Here is a 23,255-nt window from a genome sequence, read left to right on the forward strand (position 1 = left end):
GTGTTCAAAGAGGACTACTTAATATTTAATTATCAGAGTAATCCTGATAAGCATTATTATCTGCAGTTCGCACATGAAAATGCTAATGTGGAGTAAAATTAAGTTAACTTGCCCAAGTTCTCACAGTTAGAACAGGGCAGGCAAGGAAAAGTTTGCACATAGACCTATCTAACTACACTGAGTTAATAAAGATTTTTATCATTAATAAGTTGCCCTAACCCATGCCATTTAATTAAGGGGTTTGAGAAAGCAACAAGTAAGTGAAATGAAATCTAGTTCAAAGATTAGATGTGACCTGAGGGTTAAAACTGTTACTGGGATTTACATTTCTCCTAATTGAATTGTTGTGATTTAAAAGGAAAAAGAAAACTTTAAAATAATCTCTTCATTCAACTATTTTATTAAAATGTTAAATAGACATACATAAAATGTAACATAAATTTCATAAATTATAGTTCTTATGCTTTGAAATGAAAACATTTAGAATAAATAGAAAACCTTATAACAACAATGTACTCTGAATTCTCATTATTAAGTTTATATTATGAAAAAGACTGTTGGGCTAAAAAAGACCAAAATCACGACATGAATTTGACATTCTTGCTAGGTTACAGTCAGTTTGGGTTTATCATAATTTTTCAATACCGATGATGACACTCCCTAACTGACAGGTAACCCTGCATTCACACAGAGAACATACTATCAGCTGTTCTTCCCTGGCTGTGAACAAACCATTTAAGTTCTAAGTTTGGCTTTATGCCCTTCTCTTCAGCCTTGGATTGTGAACACACTGTTCCTGGTGCCATCTTGGTTGTCAACACACACTCCCAGGCAGGTACAAAAAACGCTGGCAGACAATGCTATCCAGTGGCCCTCCAGCTGCTCCAAAGTGTGTAACTGACACTGAATTTGAGATCTTTAGCTGAAGGCACAAAGCTTATAAGGGAATTCACAAAGTTTAATAAAAGTTTAAAGCAGAGGTGCGCTGTTGAAGCTTGAGAACTATTGAAACCTTATTTTGAGTGACTGTGCCTGAATCATGTTTGTATACTCTTCTACCAGGATCACAATGTTCTGATTAAACCTGAGTTCAGCTGCAGTCAGAGAAGCTGTGAAGACCACCAGGAACCACCTCTTCTCCTTTCCTATACTTAATAAAACAGCAGCGCTTGAACACAATTCTTTTCTATATGTATCTTTTTATACCTATCTATTATTTATTTGCACTTAGGCCCCTATGCTGTTGAAATTGACTTATTTTTAATTTTTAAGCTTTTTGTAAAAATTTTTATAGAACTTAGTGACTTCTGAAAAGTTTACAATTAAAACTTTAACAGTTTATGTGCATGCACATATTGAAAATCAGTTTACTGTAACATGGGTAGCTACAAAGAAAAAATGTTTCTATAGGAAAAAATAAATGGCATTGGGATAACTTTTTCCTTAGAAAATTCAAATATGGCTAGCGACTGTTTTGCTCTAGGAGGCAAACAGGAATAAAGTTTCTTGTAGACTTTACTAGACTTTGCATTTTGCTACCTAATATTTGTTTTATTAGATATTCTCGGTAGTTTTGCAAGTACAGATCATGGATCCTTAGGCATGGCCCCTAATTATTGCTATAGAAATGCATTCTTATTTCAAAAAGCTTCAAATGCATTCTTTGCCCAGGATTCTAACACTTGGCCAGATCTAGAGGGTATTAAATTGAACTTGTATATTCACACTATTATAAGAACACACATTTGTCTAAAATGCACCATAAGTTAAACCCATTACAAAGATTATTATAATAGTTTGTTTTTTATTTTGCTCCAGCGATAGTCGCATGTTCAGAATTTACTGGTTGTCGAACAATGTTCAAGACACCGTGAGCCTTACAAAATAAATCAAAGACATTGTCTCGGCTCAGAGATCACACAGTGTTTAAACCTCAAGTGACTGCCTTTTCTCAAGTAATGTTCACGGAATCACAGACGCTGAGAATGCTGGACCCTCGGGGGCTCTTGGAACTCACTGAGTGATGCTTTTCTTTATTTTGTTGAAGAACACATTGAGGTCCCTGAAGATCTAGAGATCAAGGTAGAATTAATTTCAATACAATTCTAGTTGTGGCAGAGAATTTGAATAGTCTCCCAGAGTTCACTATTAACAGGATTTGACTGAAGTACTGGATGGCCTTAAATGTTTTTCTTTCATTTTCCTGAAAGGGGAGTTAAAGGATTATGAGAGACATTTCTCAGGAGAGATTTATTAATAGTTAATTAGAGCCCGCGCTGCGGCTCACTAGGCTAATCCTCCATCTAGTGGCGCCGGCACACCGGGTTCTAGTCCCGGTTGGGGCGCCAGATTCTGTCCCGGTTGCCCCTCTTCCAGGCCAGCTCTCTGCTGTGGCCAGGGAAGGCAGTGGAGGATGGCCCAAGTGCTTGGGCCCTGCACCCCATGGGAGACCAGGAGAAGCACCTGGCTCCTGGCTTCGGATCAGCGCAGTGTGCCGGCCGCTGCGTGCCAGCTGTGGCGGCCATTGGAGGGTGAACCAACGGCAAAAGGAAGACCTTTCTCTCTTTCTCTCACTATCCACTCTGCCTGTCAAAAAAAAAAAAAAAAAAAATAGTTAATTAGAAAAGTTGGTCTCCAAACTGTCCTTTAGTAAAGGAGAAAAGCAGTTTTAAAGTGGAGATTCCCATGCAGACCTCCTGTGCTCAGCGCTGATGCCTTGCTCTTCATGGGCATGAACTCTGCCCTTACACTATTTGTATTTGTACAGAGTCACTGTTGTGTACACTGAACCTCAGGTGTTGTAAATCCGGGTCCCTACAGGCTCACCAAGCTTTGCTTTTTTCATTCCTTATGGACTTGATGCTCTCCAGGTGTAACTGGTTTTTTTTCTTGATTTCCTAGTCTTTACCCTTTTAGTCTTCTGTGGGGTTATAAGACAAGCTTTTAATCCTTTGCCTCATGCCAAAGACATTACCAGCTGCCTGCCTAAATTCTCAATCCATTCAAACCAAACACCTTTATACAAAATAACAAGTGTCATGACATAGCCTATGTTCAGGTGACAAAGCCGATGATCCTCAGGCATCCGGCTTGGTTTGTGATGCCTAGGAGCTTGCTCCGATCTGGAGAGGGCAGTGGGGACTGTCTGGCTGCCTCTCACCCGCTGATGGATTCTTACTGCTGGGAGACCATTTGTGCTGAGCCCATTCCTTCATACTAAGCCTTCAGAGATTTTAGTAACAGATGAGGATTTCTGATACTTCCTTAGATACTCTCTGGCCCTTCCTACCCTGCTCACAGAAGCCAAAGATGGAAAGTCATCTTTGTTCCTGTATCCCTGGCCTCGCCCTTCTTGGTGTGCTCCTTCTTCATATGAGCTACTTTAATGCATGATATTTTATGTTGTGCCCTGTTGTATTCTGACACAGAAGAACAGTGCCACAATCCTCCTCTGTGCCTAAAACATAGTAGAATGTGTAGCAATTAGGGGATAAAACGATAATGACATCACTCCAGAGTCTTTAACTCCTGTTCTATAATGTCCAAATATGAGCGAGTTTTTGTAAGCTTTTCCCACAGTGGTAGATCTAGGTTTTAGCTTAAAGGGAAGACTTCATATTTATTTCTTTGCTTTGCAGAACAGCACTTACATTGGTGAACATACGTGAACATTTTCAATGAAACTTCTATGAACTTTTTCAGAGTGATGTATCAAAGCAAAATAAAAGGAAAGATATAAAAAAAGAATCCTTGTATATCTCCTAAATGCTAATTTAATATAGTTAGACATGGCAGTCAAGTTCCTCTGAGACCTCTTTGTTAATGTTTTAAGTATTACCTATTTATTTGAAAGGCAGTTGAGAGAGACAGAGAGCGAGCGAAAGACTGAGCCCTTCCATCTGCTGGTTTACTCCCCAAATAGCTAGGTGTCGCAGGTGGCAGCTTAACTTGTTGTGCCACAATGCTGGCCCTCAGATCTCTCTTAGGTATGAAGTAAGATTTTCAACAAATAATTGGGAAAATCCACCTATTACAGGAGAGCGAGGTAAGGAAATCCAAGGGTGACAGTGTATGGGTAAGCGACCAACACTAAGCAATGAGGACCTGGAAAAATCTTACTTCTCTTTGGAGACCACTTTGGGGTATGAAGAGTTGCCAAGCCCAAAACCCAAGCTCATCTTCATACATGATATCTGATACCCTGTTATTTGTTTCTGTGACATGCAATCTATATAATGAATTGTAAACATGGAAGGAGTAGAATCATAGCTAGGACTCAGGAGACACAGTTTTACTTAGCTTTGTGACTTTAGATTAATAGATGAATTTTTTTTAATCTTTGTTTAAATAACTTAACCTTTAAGCTATTAGTTATAAAAATTATAAAAGTAGAGAGAATCTGGATTTTTCTGTGTTTAACTTTACTTTTGGAGTTCTTATCTTTCCTTAAAATTTAGGAAGGATTAAGCCATTGAAATATATATGCCAAGAAAAGTCTAGAAACTGAATGCCTAATTCACAAATGACAATAACTGAGTTTTAAGTCAGTGCTTTCCAGAAAACCTGTTCTATCATTTTTTTTTCTGAAAATTAGCAACAAAACACTATAATATCATTCAGCTTATTTTGTTCTTTTGATTTCCAACTAACAGGAGACAATTTAACTAAAATAAGCAGGATTACATTTCTATGAGTGTAAATGAGCCATAGTTAATTGAAAAATATAAATTTATAAATGCTTCTTCTGAAACCACTGTAGAATTACCCCTGCTTGGGCTGCATGTTGGAGTAGTATTTTAGGTGACCCTTTGGTGGAATTCTGGATGTGTGCTGTGCATTTAAATGGATATATGACTAATTAAGTGAGCATCACTTTGGTTTTAATGTTATCTCCTCAGCAGGATCCACAAAGAGGGGAAAAATACAAATGAGGCTGGAGTTCTGAAATGGGCCAGCAAGCATGTATCAGGTGTAAATGAGCAGCCTCAGCAGGAATTTACTATTTTAAGCTTTATTTCCACAGTGCAGTTATTAAACATTTCATTTGCTCATTAGCTACATAATGTATGACTGCCAGGTGCAGGCACCTGCTAACACCTCCCTGAAGGAGCTTCTCCCAAGTCAAATGCTTTTTGGGTGGGGAAATATTAGAGTAGGGCGCAGTAGGAATGGAGTGAACACTCATGTGGCTCAGACCTCGGGCCGATAAGGTTTTGATTTTCAATATTAATGTCCACATCCTTTTCTCCTTTGGCCTATTTCCTACTTCATTTTCCACTCATTCATGCTTAAGAATTAAGTTTACACAGGTGGTTTTGAAGAGGCCTGGATTCTGATCTCTCCTTTGTTTCTGACCTATCCTGTGATAAAGGGAAAGGAAATGAGCTCCCTGAGCCTGGTTTCCATGTGAACCATAATATTATTCTTACATGTATTTCTTATGAAGTCACCAGTCGGTGCTCAGGTTATCTGTGGGCATATGGAAATGTCATATAGTCATTTATACTTCTCACATGCAAAGACCTTTTGAGGTTGTGAGAGAAATAAGGAATATGCATGGAGAATTTTGTATAGTACTCTTCAGCACTGCATGTTCACAAAATATTACATAGAAATAGAGTGGCTGCATTTACGAAGGTACAATCGCTGCAGACATTCCTCATAAGTGATCCAATTTCAAATAGAAATTTTGGCATCAATTTTAACACATTTTAGTCTTTTGAATGTGAATTATAAGAGAGTATTTTGAACAGTTTATAGAAAATGGATCCAAAAGCTAACTTTAGGGGCTGGTGTTATGCTGCAGTAAGTTAAGCGGCTGCCTAAATGCCAGTGTCCCATGTGAGTGCAGTTCAAGTCCTGGCTGTGTTACTTCCTATCCAGCTCCCTGCTAATGCACCTGGGAAAGCAATGGAAGATGGCCCAACTATTTGGATGGCTGAACCCTTGTGGGAGACTCAGATGGAGTTCCAGGCTCTTGGCTTCAGCCTGGCTCAGCACCAGCCATTGTGATCATTTGAGGAGTGAACCAGCAGATAGAAGATATCTACCCTCCCAATATACACCCTATTGGCTTTTCCAATAAATATTGTTTAAAAAATATCTTTATTTTGGTGCAAAGAAATGAAATGCATGCATATTTTTTTTTGACAGGCAGAGTGGACAGTGAGAGAGAGAGAGAGAGAGAGAGAGAGAGAGAAAGGTCTTCCTTTACTGTTGGTTCACCCTCCAATGGCCGCTACGGCTGGCGCACTGCGCCCAGTGCACTGTGCCGATCCGAAGCTAGGAGCCAGGTGCTTCTCTTGGTCTCGCATGCGGGTGCAGGGCCCAAGCACTTGGGCCATCCTCCTCTGCCTTCCCGGGCCACAGCAGAGAGCTGGCCTGGAAGAGGGGCAACCGGGACAGAATCCGGCGCCCCAACCGGGACTAGAACCCGGTGTGCCGGCGCCGCAGGTAGAGGATTAGCCTATTGAGCCACGGTGTCAGCCACATAGTGTTTTCAAATATGCATTTCCTTGAACTTCTTGAATACCCTCTTGTGTACAGGGACTTCATTTTTTTTGCAACAAAATCGACTTACATTGTCATTGAACTTTTCCATAACTTTTTCAAGTACATTATATTTGTACAGTGATAAACATCTCTATGCCACTTCTGGGAAGGGAAACTGTGTACTTCTTTTAACCTTCATATTTCTCATCAAATATAGAGAAAACAGCACACCTGCCATTGTGGACATGTTGATGAGGTGCTTCCGCCTGTCTGTCTCTTCTTTATACTCTACTTAGGGTAAGAGGGGGCTACTCTGAGTCATAAGTTAGGGTCATCTTCCCATGAAAAGTGGGAAAACCAGACTAAAGCACCAGTGGTCACTATTTAAGCTTTTAAACCTGCTTGTGCTTGACTAGGAAGACTCCAAACTCAGTGGCTTTCAACATTCTGAAGATTGTATTAAGCGAGCAAGGCAAGCCAGGGCTCTCCTATTTTTTCCAGGTCGTAGCATTTGGTTCCAATAGTTCCACAGTCAAGGAGGGAAGCAGCAGCCTCCCAGCTACTCCTGTCCTTTCCAGTTACTCCAGCTGTTTCCATGAACATGAACCCAGAGAAAGCATTGGTGAAACTGAGGTTCTTTCTCTACCTCCCACAGGCACATAACTACAACAGAACATTTTCTCCTATAGGTTTTTTTTTAAATATTTATTTATTTATTTGAAAGGCAGAGTTATAGAGAGGCAAAGGGAGGCGGGGAAGGGATGGGGGAGAGAGGAAGAGAGAAAGAGAGAATATCTTCCATCCACTGGTTCACTCCCAGATGGCCGCAATGGCCGGAGCTGTGCCGATCTGGAGCAGGAGCCAGGAGCTTCTTCAGGGATGCCCATATGGGATGCCAGCACTACAGGTGGTGGCTTTACCTGCTATGCCACAATACTGGCACCTCTCATAAGCTTTTATAAAGTGGCATACATTTTTGCTCATGCCTTAGAGACAGGAAAATCAAAATTCAGAAAAAAAGAGACTGTTTCAAAACCATTCAGCTAGTAATTGGGGCTTGAATCCAGAACTTCTCTTGTTACATGCATATTCTTTCTTAGTCAAAAAAAAACACAAAAATACATAACTGCAAATAATTTTGAAGAAAAGTAGACGGAAGTGGACAAGACAGTGTTGTGGAGGGTGGGAGAGAGTGAGGGAGGCAGATGGTACAGATGCAGTGGCTGCAGGGTAGGATGATGGTACTGGGTGTTGGAGTCAAGCAAGAGATTCCTGTTCTCTTTCCTATCTTGATCTCAGCTAGACTTATTTAAGTGATGAACCAATGTGAATGTAAACATCACAGCACTGCAGAAGTGAAAACTTCTGATGTGTTGGAAAATATAGTAACAATCCTAGGACAGGGTTTTAGATCTGGCTTTAGTTTGAAAACTAAAAAAGGCTTCAAATAGTGTTGTAATATCTTTTCCCTTCTTGTACCCTTTCTTTCTTTTGAGATACCTTCTCCCCTCCTCCCACTGTTCTCCATAACCTTATTTCCACACACTCTCACATGCGATACCAAGAACCGTCTCACAGCCCTACATTCTCCCCCATGAGAGAAAAAATGTCTAAAAATGTAATGAATAACAAACTTAGTAATGGTTAGTTCTCTCATCTTGGGTTTACTCATATTTACATTTTTAAAGATAAATGACAGGAAACACCACATAAATAATGCTTTTCTACTAAATGGTTTGCTGTCACCATTGTACCCACATAGGTGGGAGGGATGTTTTTGCTTCGTGGTACTCTTTCAACTCTGACGGCTTTGTTCTTTCCAGCTTCTTTTTGTTCCTCTAGGCTATAGAACACCCACTTACTGGCTTAAAAAAAACAAAGGAATAATTCAGTAAGTGATTTGATTCCTCTAGCAGTAATGCCAGTATATAGTAGTCTCAGTTTTAAAGATTTGCCCTTTCTTAGTTCTGCCTATTGGTGGCTTATTGTACCTTCATAGTTGTGCAAATTGGTCTATCAGTCCTGAATTCATCGAGCATATTAGAAGTGAGTTCATAGTAGCTGAGGAAACAGCAATTTGCAAAACATAGGAGCAGAGTGATCAATTGTGTCAGAAATGAACTTTACAAAGTTCATGGAAAAATGTAATCAGAAGGTAAGTTTATTCCAGTGCAAAGAAAACTGAAATCCCTGCATAGTTTTCTCATAATACATGTTCTTAATAACTGTTTTTTGAAGTCCCCTCATATTGTTCCAGGTGACTTTGAATCTGTAAAATACTATATACAACGTAGGTGTTTATTTTGAATTTTTACAGTTTTATTTATCTGCAGAGAGTGAAAGAGAGAGAGTGCTTCTCTGCTGATTCACTCCCCAGATGTTTGCAATAGCTATGGCTGTGTCTGGCCAGGCTGGGAACTCAATCCAGGTCTCCCATGAGGATGGCAGGGATCCAAGTACTTAGCCAGCACTGTTCGATTAGCAGGAAGCTGGTGGCAGGAGCCAGAGCCTGGCTTCAAACCCAAGTGCTGCATTCTGGAACATGAGTGTCTTAACCACTAGGCCAGACCCAACTTTGGATTTTATAATGAGTAAGGGTGAGCCTTTTAGAAGGATTAAAGGGAACTAGGATTGTTAAATAGCCATTCTGTTCAGTATACGTTGGGAATCAGTGACTAAGCAGAGGATAGATAGGTGTTCGGGGACAAAAGTGTCTCTGTGCCCTTAGGACCTATCAAGTTCCTAATGTGTGCAGAGCAGGGCGGACAGATTACTTTGTTGGAATTGGCTCCCAGTGATGGTGGTGTGACTAACATGGATAAGCAGATGAGGTTGCATTCGTAATTTGTCTTGTTCTTGCTTTTGGATTTAGAAGTTGCATAAGGCAAGAGAAGTTACAGGGAAATCACCAACGATAATGAGAAATGGATTTACTAGGTGGCTCCCTCTCTCTCTCCCTTTCTCACAGACCACATATTAACAAAACACTAAGCAAATCAAAAGAGTACAAAGTCAAAACTAAACACCTATATTATTATTGGCAAGATTCCACACTTCAAGCTTAAATATGTTGATTTCACAGTATATTTGTTATTCATGTTTAGACGTTTACTCTGACTTCTTGTGTTTAATATAAAGAGACCCCTTAATTAATGATAGTCCATATCAAATGTGTATAGTTTATTATAAAATAGATGCTTTCATCCTTTGCCCAAATCACTTTTAAAATTTCTAATTTCTTCTACCTTGTTTGCAACAAAAGCAACAGGTTTGAATCACTATTTATAGATACTGCCCTAGCAGGAAAATTGTCAGTTCTGTTCTTTATGAAACACAGGTTTAAAAAGCTTCTCCTTTGCTACTTCATTTTTGGCAATATGCTAGTGATAAAACTTCAGATAAATTACATTGTCAATTCATAAAGAAACAAATTACATTGCCTAAGCTTTCCATATTATTTAATAAAATCATCAGAAAATGCAGAAACAACATAGGAACCCAGACATCTGTCTCTCACAACTTCTATGACTATGTATTCAATATCAAAGGTCATCATAACCCAAACTAACCCACATTTCTATGCAGTAGGTTATATTTCTTGTAAATACTTCAGATGATGTCTACGTGTAATACTTCCCCTTTTTTAAAATCAATCTATTTTATTAATGCTGGAAATATTTCCCTTTACAAAGACAAAGGGATTAACATGGGGGACTCTTTTCATAGTAAAATGTTGGTTACCCAAATTAACTACCAAATTTTGTAATGACTTGAAATAATTACTTTATCTGGTTTCATTTTTTAACATGAACCATCTTGAAGAAGTTCATAGAGAATGCGTTTTTTTTTTTAAATATGCATTGCTTTCAAAAAATTTTTGCATCAACTTTTAATTCCATTTTTCCATGAATCTTTTGGAGTACTCCCATAGACATCATCTGATAAAATGCATACACACAAACAAATGAATATTATGATTATGGCCAGACGTATGACCTCCACATTACATTCTGGGGTTAGTGCACCACCATTTCAGCTCAATCTCTTCCGACTTTTATACGTAAACATCTTGGCCTAACCAAGGCACGTGAATAATACTTTCAAGACATCAGAACATTTTAGAACTTCCAAGAAACTCACTTAATTCATGTGGTGTAGTTACATATCTAAAAACTATTTTCAACTACAAGATTTAAAACCCATCACCGCAGCCCCAGTCCTGAAGGAAAGAATTTACTGAAGTAGACAGACCTCGCCATCTTTTCCACTCAGCAACATCTATCCTTCAATGGGTGGTCTACAGCTGCATTTTGCCTATTTGTTTATCCCCAGCTCTCTCAGCTGACTTTTGCCCTTTGTAGGCCATAGAAGTGTTAGAAAGGTCACGCATATTCCCACAGCTGCTCAGCCTAGTGGTGATCTGCCCTATAAACTTCTCTGTGGTCTTGGATAGTATTATCTTCCCTCAGCAATATTTCTGAGATCAGAATGCTTCTGAAAATTGATTTTGTACTTTTCATGTCTAGCGTTAAAAAGCTACAAGTAAATCACTGGCACCCTCCTAAGTCAAGAATGTATGCTTGTGGATGGACAGAAAGACTGGACATGTGGCAAAGAAAATATTAACATATAGCACTTCTAGAAGCTAGATGGCGGTATATGTGGGAATTCACTATTAAATTTTCTAAACACTGAATAGTTTTATAATAAAACATTGCAGGAAAATAAAAACCTCCATGGAGTCTGAAATACTCCCCATCTTTGGCCTCTGGAAACTCTTGGACCTCTGCTTTACTCACTCATAAAATGGCAGATTTGCCCTGTTTCAAACTTGACTTTTTGCTTTAGGGTCTCTCCCTGGAAGCTGTCAGTTACTTTTCCCCACCAAATGCCAAAGCTGTTACCTCTCTGGAAATGATCTAGTGCTTCAGTCATGACTTCCCTCTTGATGTGGCAAGCCTTACTGTATGCAAACGTTATGTCCCCCTGGATGCTCCATTACCCCTTCATGCTCAACTTGCTTCCCACCCTCCCCTACTTTCCCATTCCTTTCAGAGTAACCTCTCTGTTCATTTCATTCTTTCTGTTTGTTTATAACCATTTTCCTAAAGACAAAGGCTTAAAATAACACTCCCCTTCTCCCTCACTGTTCCTATACAATTATTCAGTCATGTAAGTCTCACAAATGTTTCTTTCATTCTGTGCCTGCTGCCTCCCACCTCCATCACATACATTTATCTGGATCTTGATTTCCATTTGACCCTCCTAAATCCCTGCTCTGTTTAATACCATTTTCTGCCTCTCTGCCTCTTCCCAGCTTATCATCTCAGAATTGCTGTAGGAATCAGCTCAGCAACACCACTGTACCTACAGACTCTGACAACCTCTGTACCTCTCATCTCTGAGTCTTCCTGTGCTCATTCTTTCTGATGTGCTTTTGTGATTTCCCGGCAACCTGGGAAAAGGAATAAATATCAGAGTCTTGTCTACCTAGGCTTATGTCCTGCCCTTGCCTTTGGGAACTGTGACCTTGTAGGTGTGACGTAAGTCCCGAGTACTCTGAGGTCATTCCATGGAGAATGACACAGCCTGATTTACAGAGACGCTGCGAGACTTCAAGATCTGGCACGTGCGAAATGGCATTCTCCACAGTCTTTACAGCTCACACGGAATTGGCAAACGATAAGCATTTTTGCATTATGAAATGATTTATATTTTACCCTGAACTACCAGAAATATGAATTACTGAGAACATGCCATTCTCCAAAGGTACTAGTGAATTTTCTTCTCTATTGGCAGTGGAACTAAATGTCAGTGAAAATTCTGACTAATCTTTGTCATGCTGGACCATAAAGATCTTTTTAAATCCGCATATTGGAAAATATTTATGAGTAGAATATCTTTCTATGCAATGTTTCATAAACTCTTCAATATTCACCATGTTCTGCCGTATGAAGTTTCTGAATATTTCATGTCTATAAGATTACTGCAAGCTAGTTCTGAAAAATAGGTCACTATCTTGTACTGGGTTCACAAATAAGTTAATATTATCTTTGGGTTTTTGATTTATACATAGATATTTATTTTAGTCTTCTAGTGAGACTTTGTCAAATTGGATGTGTTAGGTCAATGCAGGCATGAAAAAATGCAATCAATACATGTTTGGGGAAAGAAAATATAAAAAGGAAAAAACAAAAACCAGTGAGAATTTAAATAATGCACAGAGACAGCAGAAATAAATGTAACCTATTTTCTGTTTGTGTCCTTCCACGAACGCAGAATCTAGAGCATTGTGACATGGGTAAAAGTTCCATACACAGCATTAGAATACCCTAGAAAATTTTTGTAGTATGTATATTTCACAGTAAGAGTGTTAGTTGTGAGGTTGCTATTCACATAATTGTTGACCCTTTATATGAATACACATACATTTTAATACACTTGTTCAGAAAAAGTGGGCTCTGTGCTCAAAACTTCTTAGGTTAAATCCTTGCTCTGTTGTGTACATGTAATGTGACCCTGAATGAATTATTTTATCTTCTTTGATACAGAAGTTCCATGGAAGCAAACTGGGAAAAATCATGCATTTCTCCTGGTGCTTTTGTGAAAATTAAATGAGGTAGTGAATATATGGGTAAGTGCTTAAGAATGGTGATCATCCATCATACAGATTGCCCTCTTACTGACATGGTCAGAATAAGTTCACTTTTTTTTCTTCAGCATCTAGTAGGACTCAGCACTTATTATTAGACTTGTTCTCATGTTAAAGAATATTGAAAATTGGTTTCTAGCATGATATCAAGAAGAAGGAAGAGGGGGACGCAGTTTGACACAGCTTTAGGATACCACTTAGGAGGCCCATATTCTATATCTGAGTGTGGAGCTGGGAATTCTGAGTCCAGCGCATGAGTCTCTGTCAGCCGCATTGTAGACATGGACTGGGTACTGGACTCCTTGCTTTGGGCTAGTCCAGCCCTGTTGTAGGCATTTTGGGAGTGAACTAGCAGATGCAAGATCCCTCTCCTCCTCTCAAATACACATACACACGCAGGTAAAGGAAGCCTTTACTTGCTCATTTATTGGAGAATTTGTTTAATTTAAACTCTCCTTTCTTCTAACCCCTCTCTACCATCACCCAGCCTCCTGACACACATATTTGCTCCTTAGACTTATTTTATAACCAATAAATGATTTATGATGATACCTTTCAGGAAATTATGTAATACCATTTAACTTTTTAGATGGTCAGACATTTTGTTACCTTGCATTCTCTGTGATTTGTAACAGCACTGTTTATAGGTCCACTTACCCTCATTATCACTGGAAAAATTGTAAAATTTGTTTTATAGATTGCATATGCTGTTCACGCTGGTGTGACACTGGTGGAATTGGAAATGTTCAGCGAATGATAAGTGACTATTTCAGGGCGTATGTCTGTGAATGATTCAGTATCTGTGGGGAGATGAGGGCTCTGGTGACACACAGAATGACGACTACCACATCCAACTCCCCGTGGGAGTTCATCATTGGGAGAAAATTTACCATGGAGAGTTGTGAATCCTACCTTTCAATCTCCCTGCTTCTTATATCAAGTGTTTAAAATGTCACTGGACTCATTTTATAAGGGGCCTAGTGAAATTAGCTTATCAAATAATTCATCATTTGATTGTTAAATTTGAAGCTTATGGATTCTATACTAAGTTTTAAAAAGTTTTTTTTTTCCTTCTTACTACTTGTTGAACTCTTTATTGAGTGTAGGGTTGATCTTATGACTATAGTAAAGTAAACAGAGTAGAAGTAGAGCATTGTAAAAATTGAGAGGGAATAAATAAGAGAGGGAGGAGGAGAAAGGGTGGGAACGTGGATAAAAGGGAGGATATGGTAGGAAGTATCACTATGTCCCAAAATTTGTATACCTTAAATAAAATTTAAAAAGATTAAAATAAAAAAACACAGAGGCTTCCCAACTGCCGATTCATTCCCCAGGTATCTGCAATTGACGAGGCTGGACTAGCAAGACATTAGAGGGCTGGAGTTCAAACCTGGTAATCCACATGTGCGGCAGGGACCCAAGGTAGAAGAACTGGAATTCAAATTCAGACACTAACTCATCTTTATCTCTAAGTCATAGAGAAGTTAAAATAGAGATAACTCAAAAGTGATTTCAGGGGCCAGTGTTGTGGCATAGCAGGTAAAGCCACCACATGTACTGCAGAAATCCCATATGGTCACTGGTTTGTGACCTGGATGCTCCAATTCACCTCTCTGCTAATGCACCTGGGAAAGTAATGGAAAATGGCTCAAGTACTTGGGCCCCTGCCACCTGTGTGGGAGACCCAGCTGAAGCTCTGGGCTTCTGGCTTTTGCCTGGCTCAGCCCTGGCCGTTGTAACCATCTGGGGAGTGAACCAGTAGACAGAAGATCTGTGTCTCTGACTTTTCTATCTGTAACTCTTTCAAATAAATAAATTTCATCTTAAAAAAAAAAAGTCAGGGCTAACTTTTAAAAATTTATTAATTTGAAAGGCAGAGAAAGAGAGAGAATTCATCTTTGCTGGTTCACTCTTCAAATGCCTACAACAGCTGGGATTGGGCAGACCAAAACCGGGAGCCACTACCTCAGTGCAGGTCTCCAATGTGGGTGGCAAGAACTCAATTCCTTGAGCCATCATGGTGGTCTCCCAGGAATCAAAGCTAGATATTTGCATATGGGATGAATGCATCCTAATCATAATTTTTTGTTTTAAATTTTAGTTAATTTATTTTCATTTTATTTACAAGGCAGAGAAACTGAAAAATAATAGAGCTCTTCCATCTGCTGGTGTGCTCCCCAAATGCCAGAAGCCAGGAACTTGAACTCCATTCAGGTCTACCACATTGGTGTCAGGGACTCAGGATCATGACCCATTCTCTGCCACCTCACAAAGTGAGGATTGGCAACATAGAATGGAACTGGAGGAGCCAGGACTTGAACCAGGTACTCTGGTATGGAATGTAAGCATCCATGCAGTGACTTAACATCTTTACCAAATTCCTGCCCTTTAATCAGCATCATCATTGCATATTATTTATAAGGCCAAATGCTTGCTCTCTAACATTTTTAACTGGTCTTATGCATATTTACATACCTGGATTCCTTAAAATCATGAAACAAACCCTTTCCAAGCTCAATTTAAGTTTCTCCACTTGTAGTTGTGGAAAGAGGGTAAATCATTTATTCAAGGGAAACTAGGCCAGTTGAGCAGAGGAAATAGGTCTGAAAGAGATGTTATTTTCCCCCAGGATGTGCTCTGTTAGTTACACCTTATTCCAGTTGTTCAAAAACACCTGGAAAAGGAGCAGGACTCTCCTCCCTCTTCAGGGTCCCACCATCTGCCATTAGTCCTGCACATATTGGGTATCTGCTCAGACTGTGTACAGAACAGCTTGTTTCTCTACTGCCCCAGAGGGCAAAGGGAAAGAAAGAAATAAGTAATTATAATTTTTAATGCAATACTGAATGAAAACAAAGGTGAAATTAGCAAACTTTGACTTTAAAAGAATAGAAGGTTAGTGCATTTGTTCAGCTCAAAAAATACAGTCTCTTGGGCCGGCGCCAGCATCCCATATGGGCGCCGGGTTCTAGTCCCGGTGCTCCTCTTCCAGTCCAGCTCTCTGCTGTGGCCCGGGAGGGCAGTGGAGGATGGCCCAGGTGATTGGGTACCTGCACCTGTGTGGGAGACCAGGAGGAAGTGGCCATTTGGGCGGGGGGGAGGAAGACCTTTCTCTCTGTCTCTCTCACTGTCTAATTCTACCTGTCAAATAAGTAAAAAAAAATAGTCTCTTATAGAAAAATTACAATTCAGGTGATCACAAAAGTAGAAAAATACTTGTTAGGTAAAAGCATGGGAAGTGTGGAAGAAGGATGTGTTAGAAGGGAAATGTTTAAGAAGAGATGCTGAAATAAAGTCATTGTGAGTTCTTTTAGTCCAATAAGCCTGCATGAACATATATTTGTGTCATAATATGTTTCTTGTGTTTTGAAGTCAGTTGGGTTTACTTACCCTTGTTGTCCACCAAACAAAAACAAACTTGCTACAATCACTTTTACTAAATAGATAAAGGCATGCTTCTTTATTAACCTTGTCTTTCTGGTAAATAGAGAGATTCTGGCAAGAACATCAATCATCCTTCCAGCCCAAGGGAAAGTCAATGCTTGACATGGTGCATGAATCTTTCCTCACATCCCTCCAGGAAGACAAAAGTTATAGTCCTTCAGAAAGAGTAGGCGCTCTCAGTGTTCTCTACACAATCTTCTAGATATTACTGGCCATATGTTTAGAAATATGGTCATCAGTTTATTTTAATGCCATAAGGAATTTTTGCATGTTTTCAGTGTGTCAGATTTTTTGTAACACATTTTCCGTAGTCTATTAACACTGAGGTTTATGTGAACACTGTTTGTTTCAGTATCTCTCTCTCTTACCAAAGAAGGTACCTGGAACCTGACACTAATTGATGAACTGTAAAGAGCTCTGTCAACTCCTTAAAAGATTTGCAACGAACACTAAGACATTCAGAATCTTTACTCAAACTAAGACCTTTCTCTTATATTCTTTCACAAAGCAAAGAAAAAAATACAGGGAAAATGTCCATCCTTATTTCTGCTCTACTTATGATTGCTGCATTTCCTACGTCATACTTCCTATATTCTGTTCCTCTTTTTAGGGGAGAGGCCAGCTGATTTTGTAGATGAGAAAAAATAAGAATCTGAGGAGCTAAACCACTTCGGTGGTTGGCACAGTAGAGACCATGGTCCTCAGGGTGCTTCATTTCCTCTGGTCTGTATCCCTCTTTTTACAAACATTGTGGATGCTTGCTTATGGTTCAGCTGATTTAGCATTTTAAGATCAAATGATCATGAATTGGGAAGTATTTCATTTGCCTTTATCATCAATATCTGATCCTTTTACTGTCTAGTTATTTTGCTTCATCTAAAATCATCATTAGATGTAAAACCAAAGAAGTGTATTGAAATTCAGCTTCTCATCTCAAATATTTGCACGGTTCTTACATGTAAGAGTTTGGATGAAGGTCCCAGGACTAATGACATATCATCCTGGAAAAACTACAAGGTACTAAACCTCTCTGAGTATCTACATCTACCTCTGTGTGGTAATTATCATTCTTAGAAATGTCCTTTATAAACCATAAATGGCACAAATTATAAAGCATTAACCTTATTAATTTCCTATAAGCTAGGTATCTGTCACTTGCTTTTCATAACATCTCCTTTAGAAAATGCTTCCCTATCTTTGAGGCAATTAGCAGAGTTCTTTCCTATTTCCATACTGAAGGAAATACTAATTTCCTCTAATAAACACCAGGTAAATTCCAGAGTCACAAATATTAATAATATTGAAAGAAAATTTTCCTTAATTACATTTTACCAAGGGATAGTTCTAGTTGATGACTCTAAATCAAATCAAATTTCATCTATTTAAAAATATCCCAAGATAGATATTTGGCACAGTCCCATATCAGGGTACTTAGTTTTGATACCTGGCTTTGGTTTCTGAATCCAGCTTTCTGCTAATGCAGACAACAGGAAACAGCAAAGATAGGTCAAGTAATCGGGTTTCTGCCACCCATGGGAGGGACTTGGATTGAGTTCCAGGCTCCTGACTTCACCTTTAACACAGTCCTAGACATTGGAGGGGTCAATCCCTATATGGGAGCTAGTGCTCTGTTTTGTTCTTTTCTTTCTCCAATAAAAAAAACAATAAATATAAAAATCTGTTGGGAGTGAGAGCAGGAAAACTTCAAGGAGATATTTACAAGAAGATGCAAATGGACTTGTATATGAGATGAAATTTATGTAATAGGATGTAGTGTGATTTTGTTCACTCTACAGTAGATTAGAGGCATTGATTCCAATAATATCAAATTAACGCATCTACTTAGCTATGCCAATGATTTATCTGATCTGACCTTAAAAATTGCTGAGGGATGTCTGATCTCCCATGATCTGGGCCTGTGACTGATTTTAGCAAAAGGGAACGCCCGTGTGGTATCCCTGATAAACATTTCCAAAGGTGGCTTAAAAGTAGCTCAGAGAAGACAATTGTACTAATGTGTGATGGTGATTTATTGGCAGCTTTTTGTGATAGCATATTTACTGAAATAATGTCTGCCAAAAAGATCAGGTTACAACAGGAACACATGATTTCCCATCCAGCCGGAAAATCTAAATCAACTGTCTTTTCTGTCCACTGTCAGCTACCCCCACCCTTGTCCTCAATCTTCAGACAAATTGGAGCACATGCCACAATTTGCAGGGGGAAAATCAAACTCAATTTTGCAGTACAATGCAGTGAGTTTGGGTCTTGTCATGCTACCGACATATCGATCCCTGGAAGATTGAAAAGATAAGAATGCTCTGGGCTTTTGCTTTTATAAATATGTATGTTGCAGAAATGCAATGTGTAAATGGAGAACAATAAAGCACTTATGAAGCTTGAGCAAGATGCAAGAGCTGCAGAGCGCTGATGTTATAAAAGTGTGTTAGGATACACAAGGCACTAGTTAAGAGGTCACATTTTCTTTCCCTTAAGAATTACAGCCCCAGAAGACAAATGATTTCCTAACCCAGGTTCATTTAAAGTGCAGATGATCATTTCACAGCTAAAAGGAATTTGCACTAGTGAGTTTTTTTTTTTTTATTAAACGTATCGTGGTCCTTTGTAGAATTTATGTCAGATCTATAATGCAATAAGCCTAACACTCCATCAAACATTTTCTATTTAACTTGAAAGGGGACAAAGCCAAATCACTTATATGTCCACATCTGTGATTTGCAAAGTACAAGATCCCAGCCTTCTTGAACTGTGCAATGACCACATGGTTGTTACATCCACGATGAAGCATTTCAGAACATAACTACTCTATCACGAGAGAATGATGAAACTGTAAGAAACACCATAAATACCGCAGAGACTAGTAAGCTACATTTCCAACTCGGCAGGTAGAAGGGCAAAAAAAAAAAAAAAGAAAGAATTTGTGTTTGCAGGTAGGCAGAATTGTGGTCGCTATGACAGAAGAATGACTTTCTAATTACCACTTACTGCAGAAATACTCCAACCCCACAGTTAATGCACACAATGTGCCCCTGAATCTCATGTATAACCACTGCAGCATAGTTCTTCATGCCTTAGCAGGAGGCAAACTGAGGCACAGACCCTTGATGCTGCCCACGAAAAACCACACACAGGAGTTAGAGTGGAAAGAGTTTCTCCACTGATCGTAATGTCCAAGCTTTCAAGATAGAAGGGGCCTCTCATTTGGTATGTTCTTTAAAATATGGTAATATGAAGCATTGCTCCAATTTTTACAGTAATTACTTGCAGGAAGTAAAGATAAATTCATTACTAATTATGCAGTCCTCTATTGTGAAATCCAGATTAAAATTATTTCAGGTATTTTTTAAGCCGACAAGAGAATGACTTTACTTCATCCATCAGCTTGACTAAAGTAATGATTTTCTTTGAATTAAAATTTGTTGAAAGCTCTAAGTATTTCGTCTTTTAGGCTAAGAAGCATGTAGTTAATGTCACAGCTAATACATTTGTCAGTCTGCTAATTTTCTTTTTCTATTAGAATAAGTAAACATCAGCCTCTTTTAAAAGCATACTATTTACCATGTGTCAGGAGCAATGTGGGAGAACTTATTTGAAAATCAGGAGGTAAGGCATTAAGAAATGAGCAAGAATCACAGGCAGACAATGAGGGAGAAACATGAAGAAGAAAGACATTTAGTAATTCCAATGGAAAGGCGGGGAATGCCTCATGTTGAGGGGCGAGGGAGGCATTGAAAGGGGAATTATGAAAACTGCAAAATCAAACCAGAGACATGGGGACATATGAAAGGAGAGATGGCTTGTGAGGAACAGTTCAAATAAAAACAAGAACAATAGCAAAGCAAATGAAGGCTCATAAATGCACAATGGAAGTACAAGCAAACCAGATATCGCCCGCCTCTGGGTAGAGAATGCCGCCTCAGACATGTGGTACACAGAACAACAGACTGGCAGAGTCCACTCAAGTGTGCTGCATTATGTCAGATGTATTGTAATTAGAAGAAAATAATAACTAGAAAAAATGTCAATCTGTTCCATCTATTATCAGATGTTCTTTCTGTAATTAAATTAAAATTATTGAATTATTAGAAAGTGTGATACAGGAAGGGAGGGAGAAAAATGCTTCCATGTGCTGGTTCACACTCCCAGTGCCTGCAGCAGCTGGTGTTGGGTGCAGGAGCTCACTCCCCGTCTCCCACATAGGTGGTAGGGACCAAACTACTTGACTGTCACTTGCTGCCTCACAGGATACACATACGCAGGAGGCTGGAATCCGCAGCAGGACTGGATATTGAACCAAGGTACTCAATGTGGAATCAGGAATCCTAACCACTGTGCCAGGTACTCATCCCTTGGAGTTCTTTTTGATCATTTTTTTTTTATCACAGAGCCCAAGAGTACAAACCCTGGGCTCCAAACCCTCATTGCTACAGTAAAATTTTCACTTAAATTGGTCTTCAGAATATCACCTCTAGCTTTTTTCTATATATAATAGTTATTTTAAAAGAAACAAAAATCTTTATTTTCAGGCAGAGAGGATAGCTAACATTATAAAGTAATGTAGTTTTTTAACATCTCAAAATTGGTCTTTTTTAGTATACACAAGTAAGCCTCTTACCTTTTCTCATTCAAATATGAGAGGAAAACTTGTAAGGAAATCATATTCCTTAAGACAAATCTATTTCAGATGCTTCATGGTTATTTCTATATCAGTTTTAGAATGCTTACATTTAATACTTTAGTTTTTGATCTTGTCATTCAATAAATTAGATATAAGCTAAGCGGTACAAATGAGTTACTAAAATTCGAAAACTTATTTTCTAAAATCAAAAAAGGTGGGGAAATGCATCATTTACTACTAGCTGTGTAGACTTAAATAAGCTACTTCAATTCTCTGTTTCAGTTTTCTTATCTGTAAAATGGGATAGAGACCGTTAGCCACCTCAGAATAGTTTTGAGGGGCCCAGGGAGTGTTCAGGCTTCAGAAGCATGGGCTAGGTATTGTGAGTAGCTGCAATTCACCTGTCACCCAGCCTGAACCATGATCTCCTACAAGGTCTTCTTCCTCACTAGGCAGCAATCTCTTAACTCACTCATTCAATGCAGTTCCTGATTTTCTTATTTAAAATTTTCCCTTTCTTGGAGCAGGCATTTGGCAGTGTGGTTAAGAAGTCATTTGGAAGGCCCACGTCCCAGGTCAGCATGCCTGAGTTTGAGTCCTGACTCCACTCCTGTCTCAAGCTTCCTTCTGATAAGCGCCCTGGTAGGTGGTAGTGATCACTTAAGTTCCACCCATGTAAGACACCTGGATGGAGTTCCTGTCTTTGGTTTGGCCCAGCCCCAGCTGTTTAGTCTTGTGGGAAATGAACCAGTAGGCAGAAGACATTTGTCTCAATCTGCTTTTCAAAAAAACAAACATAATTAAAATGGTTTCTATCTTAATTGTGAAAGACCTCATAGTTTCTATGCCACATAGGGCAGCAGATTTTCCCCATAATATGTATATGGAATGTGCACGTAAGAGTTGGAGGGAGGGACTTGGACAGTGCTGGGTGGTCCTAAGTCCTAATGGGCTTCCTTATGGTTCAAAGGGCTATGACTGGGCAGATATCATCATGCAGTGTACATCCCAAGCAGTAGAATCCCTTGTGCCTCTGTGCTCCACCCCAACTCCCAGGGGCTGCCAGCTGAGCACCATACCACTCACCACATAAATGTGAACATTAGGAGTTAGAGGGGCACACAAATCAAATAATGTGATGCCAGGAGTAGAATTAAAGATAGTGCATAGGAATTAGACTTTTCTAATTTTTTACCATTAACAGGAGGCTTGTGTACTAATGCAATGACAGAAATTGTTGTGGGTGTGGATTCTGAGTAACAGAAAATTCTTCAAATGTATTTGAACAATGTACACTGGCTGACTCCAGCTGCCTGTCTTTATTAAGGAGTATAGCTCTAGTTACTTACAACTACTGAAATCTACTATCTTAAGGGTCACATACAGGGGTTGTTTAGAATTATACTGATATTCCAAATAATTTTATGGATTACATATATCTTTGTATGTATCTACACATCATTTTATCTAGCTGAATGTTTTCCTCTTACTTCTTTCTCTGTCTTGTCTTTCTTACCCCACTTTTCTCTTTCCCAAAAAGATAATAAAAACAAAATGGTGCTCTGGGTCAATCCCATTAGAAACCAACCGAGGTGATAAAAACATCCTTGGTTCTGGTTATCGTCCTTGCCATTTGATTTCCTTAGACAGGCATCATAGAAGTAACATATCTATGATATATAGGAAGTAACAAATCTTATATATCTAAATTTTTGGGTATTTCTAAAATTAGGAAGTTGAACTCTATACATTTTCTGATACTCATTTCTCCTCCTGTACTCTGAAATAATACAAACCCCTGAAAGATGACTGTTGAAAGGCACACAACAGAATGATTACATTAAATGCTTGTTCCTAAGAAGTACTTTGGCAGTTTTTTTTTTTTTTAACCATTAACTCTAGTCTTGGAGTCTAGCCTTACATTTAGGACCCATGTGACAGAATAAAGAGTCAGGGATACATGCTGCCCAGTAAAAATAGTGCTTGTGCAAGATTCATGGACAGCTATCTATAGGGATATAAAGCACT

The 23,255-nt window shown here is 39.0% G+C and overlaps 1 protein-coding gene across 2 annotated transcripts in view; it reads right to left on the reverse strand.

Annotated features, from left to right (window-relative positions):
- The window catches only part of DCC (DCC netrin 1 receptor), a 1,201,543-nt gene that overhangs the window by 12,195 nt on the left and 1,166,093 nt on the right, over nt 1–23,255 (reverse strand). The window lies entirely within an intron of this gene.

This window comes from Oryctolagus cuniculus, chromosome 10 (assembly GCF_051225735.1).
Source record: "Oryctolagus cuniculus isolate XC-2025 breed Fujian yellow rabbit chromosome 10, ASM5122573v1, whole genome shotgun sequence".
Taxonomy (NCBI): Eukaryota; Metazoa; Chordata; class Mammalia; order Lagomorpha; family Leporidae; genus Oryctolagus; species Oryctolagus cuniculus.